Source organism: Haliaeetus albicilla, chromosome 14 (assembly GCF_947461875.1).
Source record: "Haliaeetus albicilla chromosome 14, bHalAlb1.1, whole genome shotgun sequence".
In the NCBI taxonomy this organism is placed as follows: domain Eukaryota; kingdom Metazoa; phylum Chordata; class Aves; order Accipitriformes; family Accipitridae; genus Haliaeetus; species Haliaeetus albicilla.
Window position 1 is genome coordinate 33644821 of NC_091496.1, and position 11592 is coordinate 33656412.

Here is an 11592-nt window from a genome sequence, read left to right on the forward strand (position 1 = left end):
TGATATCAAACTGGGAGGTGCTGTTGACTCTCTTGAGGGACAAGAGGCCTTGCACAGGGATCTAGATAGATCGGAGCATTGGGCAATGATTAATGGGATGAAATGTAACAAGTCCAAATGCCAGATCCTGCACCTGGGACAGAGTAATGCCAGGCACAAGTATAAATTGGGAGAGAAGTGGCTGGCGAGCAGCCCTGCAGAAAGGGATCTGGGGGTGCTGGTCAACAGCAGACTCAACATGAGCCAGCAGTGTGTGCCCAGGGAGCCAAGAGGGCAAACCCCATCCTGGGGGGCATCAAACACAGGATAACCAGCCGGTCAAAAGAGGTGATTATCCCGCTGTATTCAGCCTTGGTGCAGCCTCACCTGGAGTACTGCGTGCAGTTCTGGGCCCCACCATTTAAGAAGGATGTGAAGGTCCTTGAATGCATCCAGAGGAGGGCAACAAAGCTGGTGACAGGGCTGGAAGGAATGTCCTGTGAGGAGCAGCTGAGGACTTTGGGCTCGTTGTGCTGAGCTCTTCTCCCTGGGATCCAGTGATAGGACACATGGGAATGGTTCAAAGCTGTGCCAGGGGAGGTTCAGACTGGACATGAGGAAGCATTTCTTTAGCAATAGGGTGGTCAAACACTGGAACGGGCTTCCTAGAGAGGTGGTTGATGCCCCAAGCCCGTCAGTGTTCAAGAGGCATTTGGACAATGGCCTTCATGACATCCTTTAGCTTTTGGTCAGCCCTGAAGTGGTCGGGCAGCTGGACTAGATGATCACTGTAGGTGCCTTCCAACTGAAATATTCTACTTCTATTCTATTCTATTCTATTCTATTCTATTCTCAACTGATGAGCCTGTCCACATTTCCAGACCTCTCAGGCCTGGATGGCAAGCCAGGCTGCACAATGGAAGAGGAGGCCATGAAAAGCAGAGACAAATTGCTTCACTGACCTCTGTCTCGTGACTGCTAGAAAAAGATGAGGAACCAAGGTAATTGTCAAGGCACACAAAGAGCGTTAATATTACTGACTGCAACATTCTTCTCATACTGACCTCAAAACATAGCACTGTACCAGCTACTAGGAAGACAATTAACTCTATCCCAGCTGAAACCAGGACACTCATGCAGAAGTATTAGGTGCTTATCCTCCATTTTTTAAAGTTAGTGGTTTAACATTTCATTTAATCATGAAAACATCATAAACCATAATAATCATTTAAATATTAATCATTATTCTTAAATTATTTTGAAAAATGGTTCTCTGTGTTTTAAAACTTAGTGTTCTTGAGTAGGGAAGGAAAGCTTGTTGAACTCATGTGTTCTAATATAATGTCCCAGACGTTGGTATAGCTCAAAGCTTTGCATGCAGAAGCCCTACGTGGCTGAACCTAGCACTTTCCAGTAGCAGCACTGCTGGCAAGTTACCTCAAGAACAAGGCCACCAAAATTATAGTCAAGAAGGTGAGGCTGTGCTAGACCACCATGCTGGATGGAAATGCAGCTCTAGTGCAGAAGTACGCATGTCTGCATGAAGTATGAGCTTAAATTGTATCAATACTAAGTTCTAATTTTGAATTTGACTTGGACACTTAAGAAACAACTTCTTCCATCTGTCAGTGAGGACATACTCGGCGATCCAGGAGAATAGGTGCCTTTTTCCTCACTGCGATGTGAGCAAAGTGACCAGAGACTATCAGATCAGAAGGAGAACAAAGCGACTTTCAGGTTTATCATCTGAGGTTACTTCATACCATCCACAGTTGGTGAACATATGTTGCAGCCTTGAAAGAAAACAACAGCTCTGCAGGATTTTAAGCTTTTTATTGAAAAATTATTAAACCAGCAATTCAAAGTTAATTAAAATCCAAACCAAACTATTCTAACTTTAGGAAAACTAACTACAATGAAACAATCCAGTTATGAATTAAGCTTAATGAGAATCAAAGTAATTATTGTATAAATAAAATATTATGAAGTCACAAATTATTCTGAGCAGTGGGAGAAATCATCAAGGAAACACTGTGTGAGTTAAATCATGAATTTATGTAACACAAACTCAGAGGAAGACTTGAAACCTGCTGTCTCAGTTCTTGAACAAGTGTTATGTGAAGTATTGAAATATGAGTATATACACGCATATGAAATATGCCTTAGCTAAAGAGGCAGGTAGGGAGGTTAGGCTTTTCTGTCTGGTGTTTTCCACTGGTTAAGGTTAGACAGCTTCCTGCTTATCATTTAGGTCTTCTAGATCACTTTTCAGGTGTCATTTCAGGTAGCAGGTTTGAGATGCCCTGATTGAATGGGGACCTATGCTCTGATTTTTTATGATCTGGCTCAGACCACATGTCTCATGAAGTCTGGTGTAGATGATGCAGTAGGTAAGGAAAAAGATAACATCTTCAGATTGTACGGACTTTGGAACATGAGGGTTAGAGCTGTGGCCAGCCAATTTCATTTCTGTTTGATATTTCATACCATGCAGTTCTCTTTAATCATGAGGCTCCTCAGGCTAGCATGGTATGTGGCTTCTTACTGTTCTCATTTAGCCTAAAGACATCGGTGTTTTCCAGAGAAAAACATGTGTCCCAGGTTTTCTAACTCAATAAGAAAGTACAGTCCATACTCAGAGGCACATACTCGACTGGACATCAGCCTAGCATGCAGCAGACTTGCACTCAAAATATACAAATCATGAACTCCAAAAGAGGTGACTCCAGAAATTGTTTTGTCTGTCTCCCAGCTTCTCTATGAGAAATAAAAATCCCTCCTAAGGAATAAGAACACTATGTGCATCTATGTATGCATACATATATATGCGTATGTATTTTTAAAAAATACAACATACTTTGAAAAAATAATAAACCTTGAAAAATACAGGAATCTGAAGTTTATACATAGTAAGTTTTATACTGGTTTATATCTCTCTGCCTAGATATGAGGTCTTGACCTATGCGTCTATGGAAGTTTTGAACAGGAACTAGTAATTTTAGAAAGCTCTTATGTTATGCAGGGCTCTGAAGAGCAGGAGTATAAACACACTCAGAGTCTCTTGTGGAACGGAAGCAGAATGTCCCAATTGTAGGCAAGGAATGTGCTTTTATAATGCTTTTTCTCTCTCAGGAGCTGTATAACTTCTGAATTATATTTTAACATTTATACTACTACTACTACTACTACTACTACTACTACTACTATTAATAAAATAGTCACTTAGCCAGATGTTGTTCCATCTTGCTTTATTGTAGATCTAAAAAACCTATTGTTTCCTGGGTTTACACTGTTAAAATAAATGAGAGAGATTTAGCAAACTCTGAGCAACTGGACCAAACTCTCCAGAACATGCAGTGCCGTATATCTTGGATCTTGAAGTCTCTTGTATTTAGACTGTAAGTATTCATTCCAATAATCATTCATTCCAATATTCATTCCATTATTTCATGTATCACTTAGCTTTTAGCTGGAATTTTTCTCACTCTCAGCAAAGACGTACTGTAAGTGCTAGTACACTTATATAAGTGCTCACAGAGTCCAGAACAGATCTTATCAGAAGTGGCATATCTCAGTCCTGGTGATGGAGAGAACAGAAACGGGATGCAAAAGCCGTTGCCACAAAATTCTAGCTTTGTAGAAAGCCTTCCTCAGGAATGATGTAGCGTCTAATATGTTACCATATTAATATACTTAGATTAATAACATATGCCATTTTGCAGTCGTCTGACAGCAAACACAGTACAATCTTCTCCCTGACAAAGATGACAGAAGAAAAATATAGCGATAACCTGTTATCCTGTTACATTCCTTTGCAATGACAGAGCTTGGTAAATGCATTTCCAGTAACAGCCTTCACACAAGGCTGCGCACTAAGACCAACAGACAAGTCAGCTGGCAAACAACCGTTCAGGGCTGTGACCAGGTTTCTCACCCAACTGCCACTGAAATCCTGGACTGCATCTGCCAGGTGGAGAAGAATAGGTATGGGAAGGCTAACTCGACTTACTTCAAACTCAACTCATGCTAGTCAAGAGTACAAGTACATGTGACTCCAAAGCAAAAGGCTTCCATCTGCCGAAAGTTATAGTGTAAACAATGAAATGAGCAATACCAATCCTTTCCTGGAAATCTGGAACTGCTTTTCCAACATGAAAAAAGACCATTTTTCAGTATAGCAATGGTAGCAAGATCTCTGCCAACAAAAGTTTCCGAGTATAGGTAGCCTGGGGGGAAAGCCTGCCTGTTCAATAGTGTCCTGGGCTTAGATTGTCTCTCCAGTAATTGTAAAATAACAGTTATTTGCATAGACAGAATTGAAACAAAACCAGTGACAAAGTGAAGAATAAATACTTTGTTCTCAAACCTAGGCAAATCTTCAAAACTTTACACTCGAATGATCAGAATAATGGATCTTCTCTTCCTAGTGTGAAGGTACAAAATGTGTAACAACCAATATTTTCCCATCCAGTTAAGTACTGAAGGGTCTCTTCTACACTCCAAGCAGAATCACGTCAATATATCAACTCTGTTTTGTATTGTGCTAGAGAGAAGCCTTGCAAGGACACTGAGAGACAACATAGGACACATAAGCACCACTAACTTTCCTCTATTTTTATAGCCCTTGAGACATCATTTCCCTCGTAGGCAAAATCAAACATCTGAATCACTCCTGCATAATGGTTGCATCCTGTCTGAATTCCTTTTATTTACAAATGGATTTGCAGTGTACTGAATCAGATTAAGTACCAGTCTGTCACAGTGAAAACAGAGATAACGCACTTCTTTAAGTGGCTGAGAGTAGAGGAAGAAGACTGTAAAATATAAAGGCAAACACTTTCAATCCAGTTACTTTACTTCAGCACACAGAACTTGGGAAGATTACTTTCACAGCGAAATGGGGTCCCATAGCGGACCCCTTAGGGTCCTATAGGGACCCTATTTCTTCTGTTAATTAAGGCAACTGCTTCTACTTAAGGGTTTGGCAAAGATGGGAATGCTGGATAAGGTTAACCTCCATTTTGGATTATTATTTTCTGGGGAATAAAATAGTGCCTCTTGCAGACAGAGACAGAGGAAAGTATGTTAAACTGAAAACATGTAGTGAACACGCAGCCTCTAAGCACCACTCTTGACACAAAAACATGTTATCCAGCACATGGGACTCATGATCAGAACTCAGGTTTTGCATTTGAAAGCAAACAAATGAGCAATCCTCCCCAAATGTTACTGCCTAGTCCTGCTTCCTTATCTATTGCAAAAGGAAAGTTCCTATCGGAGTTCACCTGCCATTACTTTAACTTGGTGGCTCTCCATGCTGGGGGTTCCCTCGCTCTCTGTAAAATCAACATACATTGAGATCCAGTTGGTGAAAGCTGCTGCTTTTCTGTCTGCACCTGGGGTTTCCTTGCTGAAGAGGGGGAAATGGGCACGTCAGGGTCAAGGAAGGAGATTACCTGGCACTGAGAGTAGCTGGAGATGGCAAACTGGAACTTCGCAACTTTGGTCTTCCACCGATGGGAGGTCCAGACAGACCTCACTTCAACCGGACAAGACGGGACATGCCTGCCTCTCAATGAGAGTTTCTAACAGCATTAAGTGAATGAAACTCAAGGAATTACTATAAGCTCCCTGACAGCTTCTCCTTCACCCTTCTTCTGCTCAGCTGTACTGAATGCAACTTAGAGTGGCCCTGCTGGAAAAAAAAGAAAGTTGTTTTTTTTTAAAAACCATGGGGTAATGCCTTTTTCTCTTTGGTGGAGTGGATTCAGTGGGCTAGGGTTTGGAAAGGGAAGAAAATAAATCTAAACAAGAACATTTAAAGTTCACTAAAATCTTCAGTATTACACTCTCTTATTTTCTCTTTGTTAAATTTTGCCTATTTTTTAATTCTTGGCATGAGGATCCACAGGAGGAATGGATGGAAACTCCATGAGTACACTGCACCAGGGCAGCTTGTTGTTGTTGCAAATTTGCTTCCAGTACACGTATGTCAAGAAAGGACTCCCTGGGACCAACACCACCTATTTTGGGGATCAATTTTCTAGAAGTCTTTCTCAGATTCTTGTGTGGTGAACAGGACTGCTGTTCCATGTTGCAACGCCCATGCTGGGTTGGCAAACCTAAATGTTCAGTACCACAGGTTCATTTGTGCAAGTGAAGGCTTTTTTTTCCTTTGAAAAAGCATCTACTAGGCATTGAAATAAGTAACTGGGAAGCAAAATGTGACCAGCACTTGTGTATTTTCTTGTGTATTAATCCTTTGCATGGTTAAAAATACCAAAACATTCTTATTCAGTGTAAGTTATGAGTTAAATCCTCTTTATGGAAGGAACTTACATAGAGAGGAAATAAATTAGTAAATTTGAATAAAGAGTGCATAAACCATACAAAATGTTTTCCTCCTTATATTGTGTGTGGTCAAATTTACATCAAAATGCCAGCAAATGTCTAATATTTTTTAATTGTTTAAAGGCCTCCAGAGGTTTAAAACAATAATTAAATGCATTTTTTTTCCCTAGAGAAATGTCACCTAATCTGCTGTTTAACACCACTTCCAAACCCCAACCTGTTAGTATAACAAGCGTCTTTTTTTGTCTCTCTTCTCTTTCTTATTTTCTCTTTTTCTCTTTTCTCTCTTCTTTCTTCTTCCCCTCCCCTTTTTCCCTCCCCTTTTTCTTCTTTTCTCCTTTCTCTGGCCGAGTGAACCCTGCTGTAGCCCTGGGCTGAGGTGGTAAATGAGAGCATGCTGCCACCAGGAGGCTGGCTGCCTTGCTCTGGGTTTCACTCCAGCAGCTCCCTTTCTGCTTCAAAGGTAGCTTATAAACAATCCCCAGCTCTTTGACATGGCTCGTGGGTATATAAATAGCAATAAGGGAGAACTAATGAGCTACCCTAGGGCTGCATATAAATTATGGCTAAAAGTGACTTTAGTTAAGTGGCTATTAGTGCCTACATTGGGCATGCATGAGTGAATGTGTGTTTAATTGCACTAAGATGATTGCCACATACTGCTAAAGACAGCGGTGGAAATCACTCCGCGCTAGCGGTGACTCTTTCCAACTAAGTGCCCAGATGAAATAACTATGTACTCTTTCTTATAAGAACATGACAATTTGATATTATTAATCTTACTAGTAAAACATTATATTTGTATTAGGGGTTTTTTTTTTCAGTTACTTTCAGTGGCAGTTTAAGTATATTTCTAGATTACAGACATATACATACATACTGGGCAGATGTAAGTCTCCTAACGCAACTGTTAGTGGAGCTACCTCAGTATGTATCAGCTGAAGAGCTTTTCCTAAGAATTTCTCTGTAGGAAAACGCTGGTACTACAGCTACATGCTGCCCTCACAGTCTCTGATAATTTATTTAATGTTATTTGTGCAAAAATTTATACATCAAAAAAATATTTTATCCAAAGCTAATGAAAAGTTTTCTTTTTTTCTAGAGAATCTAACTATCCAATCCTGGACTATTCAGCTAACCTTTTCCATAAAGATCCATTTTTATAGACAGGCACAATGCTCTGTAAATAAAAAAACCTCATCTTTACTGATCTGTGAGTCTGGAGTCTTTCCATTGCCATTCCTTGGTCTATCAATGATTTGTCCTGTGGTCTTGGGAGAGTTTTCTAGCCTAGCAGTGTCTTGTAATCCTTAGATCAAGATCAACTAAATAATCATCAGGAATTATTAACCTCTATGGGATTGGAAAGGAGTTCTGAAGCATCATGGCCTTTCCCTCCAGCCAAAATGCCTAGTAGCATCCCTTCCCCCGGAGAGTGCAATAATATCTGCCAAGGCTTTCTGGTAACAGCTTGCTTCCAACAGTGGTGAGTGACACTGTAGGGGTGAAGCAGCTTACAAATGCCATTTTCACACACCCCATCTCAGTACCATTGTTATACACACCATTTTATAGATCCCAATGAACACTAGTTAATAAATTACCTATGTTTCCATGAAAAGCCATCCCAGGTATGACTGGGGAAAGGGCTCGTTTATAGTTCTGATTAACGATATCATTCATCTAGACCCCTTAAAAACCCCAAATATCCACAATACCAGGTAGACAGTTGGCTCCTTTACTGACCACTGAGACCATCTGAAGGTGGCCGATATGGCAGTGGGAAGTGGGGACAGCTCCATAATGTTCCTATGGGCTGGCAGGCATGGCTGAAGGGTCCGGAGCTTCCAAAAGCAGCCAGAAGACATTGTTTGCTGTGCCCATAGCTCTGCTTTCCCACACCTTTCCCAAAAGCCAGACAGATCCCGGCAGTTTGGCTTACTTGATGGGCACCTCTCCTGAATCAGGAAGAGGCAACTTCTCAATGTCCAGATATTCAAAGACCATAACATTTGTATGGCCATATCACAGAATCATAGAGTCATAGAATGGTTTGCGTTGGAATGGACCTTGAAGACCATCTAGTTCCAACCCCCCTGCCATGGGCAGGGACACCTTCCACTAGACCAGGTTGCTCAAAGCCCCATCCAACCTGGCCCTGAACACTGCCAGGGATGGGGCAGCCACAACTTCTCTGGGCAACCTGTTCCTAGTACCTCACCAGTCTCATAGCAAAGAACTTTTTCCTTACATCTAATCTAAATCTACCCTCTTTCAGTTTAAAGCCATTAACCCTTGTCTTATCACTACACTCCCTGGTAAAAAGTCCCTCCCCATCTTTCCTGTAGGCCCCCTTTAAGTACTGGAAGGCTGCTATAAGGTCTCCCCAGAACCTTCTGTTCTCTACGGCTGAACAACCCCAACTCTCTCAGTCTGTCTTCATAGGAGAGGTGCTCCAACCCTCTGATCATCTTCATGGCCCTCCTCTGGACTCGCTCCAACAGGTCCATGTCCTTCTTGTGTTGGGGGCCCCAGATGTGGATGCAGTACTGCAGGTGGGGTCTCACCAGAGCGGAGTAGAGGGGGAGAATCACCTCCCTCGACCTGCTGGTTACACTTCTTTTGATGCAGCCCAGGATATGGTGCATTTCTGGGCTGCAAACGCACGTTGCCAGGTCTTGTTGAGCTTCTTGTCAACCAACACCCCCAAGTCCCTCTCCTCAGGGCTGCTCTCAATCCATCCTCTGTCCAGCCTGTATTTGTGCTTATCTATGTGCATATCTATTTCAAAATGTAAATAGGAACAGCCAAATTGCAAGAGTCACTCCACTTCTCTTTAAAACAATCACCTATTTTCTAGTTTTATTAGGAGCTAATGGGCGGCCTTTTTTTCTTTGTACTGGTGGTATTTATTCTATTTCCTCTACTAAGCTGTTCTCCTATTCACAAGAGATAACATCTCTCCTCTGAATTTGTGAGTGTGTTGTACCACTGGCCATAACCAAAGCAGCCAGAACCATCTGGTAATTCATTCTTAATGAAAGCATATGTTTAGAAAATTACCATTTTGCTTTGTTTTCTGTCTGTACCCTGTTGGTGTCAGCATCCTCTTCCTATATTCTGCACTTCAAAAACAATAAACGCATTTTAAATACTAAGTCCAGCCTGGATTTTCAGGGATGAGTGCAACAACAGAAAGTTTCAAAGAGCTTTAGGAAATGGAAATTCACTAAAGAACTAACTAGTCCCACAAGGCTCAGGCTAATGAATGCACAAACAAACTTCACAGGAGCTGCTGCTAGTCTGTGCTTCCAGGCTTGAGCTTCCTACCTACTTTCACTTTAATGTACGTTTTCCCTTGGTGACTCACTTTGTCTGCACAAGCCCCTGAAGGCCTTCTGCTACAACCACCCTTTCCTTTTTTATACATCTTGGTGTATGGAGTCTCTTTAAACTTTGACCAGTTGAGTCAAAAGGATGTTCCACAGGTGCTGATCCTTTGACCTCACAGGAAAGGAAGATTTTCCTCGTCTGAGGAAGCTATAAGGAAGCTTTGCGGATTATGAAGGAAGAGGCTATCCTCAAGGAAGCCCAAGCTACCGTACAGATGAGGAACCCACCAAAGAAGAGAATCTAATGCTCAGACTCGGTTAGACCTAGTGGCTGGCCTTCCATGATGCTTCCATGACCCACTATAGCTCCCTGTGGGGCCAGAAAGAAACTATTCCTGGTGTTCAAGGCTCCGAATGCTACTCGAAGCCAGTTAGTCTGGAAACAGCATTACTCTTCCCAGTAAGTGGCAGAGGGAGGTTCCTCCAGGCTGACTGAGGTAGGAGCGCCGGGGTGAGACACCCCGCTTCTGTGGGCTGGGCACAGAGAGGTGCTACCACTGCCCGCTCGATCACCCCTACCTTGGTGTGCAAGTAGGGGAGGAGAGGTGGAGTCCTTCTGGTTGAGGTACGAAACAAGCACAGGCTATAATGATGTTTATCTGGTGCTCTTGTTACTGTCCTAATAATTATTCATGGCATGGTACATTGAAGGAGTTTCACATTTTTTAAAATAGTTACAATTTAATTTTTTAACTTCTTCTTTTTTCTTACAATTTTTACATTTTTTGACATTTTTTTAAACGGTTACAATTTTTTTAAATGGTTACAATTTGAATTCTGCTCTGCTTGGCAGGACCATGGCTGCCCCAGCCCACCTCCCAGAGCCTGCTGGCACGATGGCAAGATTCTGGGGAGAGATGCTTTTCCTGTTTGGATATGAGCTGCTATTCAGTGTTTGGAGTCTTATTGGAAGTTTCCTTCAGGAAGAAAAACTGCTGTTAAAGTCAGATCTTTTTCTGACTTTTGTCCTTTTTACGTACAAAGACTAAAAACAAAGTTATCAAAAAAGGGCAAGCACTTTATTCTCAATTTCAAAATCCGTTCAGCAGAGCTCTCACGAAAAGACATCTCTGTCTATAGACTTTTTAAGAGGCCACATGCCTAATACTTGCTATGGTTATCACCTTGCTTTTCTAATGTTTCTGTGTCAGCCTGTGATAGTTTTGCTGCTTCTCTTCACGTCCAGCTCCATCAAACAGTGCCCACACCTCTGCATTTGTATTCAGCCCAAAGAAAACCTTCTCTTTTATCTGGGATCCTTACAGTGGTGTTCATTGCTATGTTCTTGGCAATAGTTCTTTTTGTTTCAGCTATCTAATTCCACAGAGGAGCTTTACTGTTTCTTACATTTTATTCTGAAGGAAAAACAGCTCTTGGGACCAACAGCTACAAGGAGATTTTGTCCAAGCCCTAGCCTAATGCACCCTAACCCAACCTCACCAAAACCATCTTTCAGAACAAAACTCTGACTTTGAGATTTGACCTTTACAAAGGTCTGAGGTTCCTAGAGAAAACCTCTTGCGCTAATTGGATGTATCATCAAAGTTGAAAGTTCAGACTATGGAGTAGGTGATGTTCTTCTGCAACAAAAAGAAATATAAAACCAGACCAAAATACTGTATCGTGTTACTGCAAGGCAGACATTGCAGCCAGTCTGGGAATTCCAGGCGTATAGCTGGGGGTAGCTCAGCACCTCAGTTTGTTCCCCTCATGACCACAGAGGACTCTTGTCTTACATTGGGCTCCTTCCACCATCCACCGACCCATCAGCACATCAGTCTCAGCTCACAACCAACTGCGCCTGGCTGTAATTTTAAAGAGCAGTTCTGTCTGATGTCCCTTGCGTCTCATCTGCATGCTCAGATGTCTC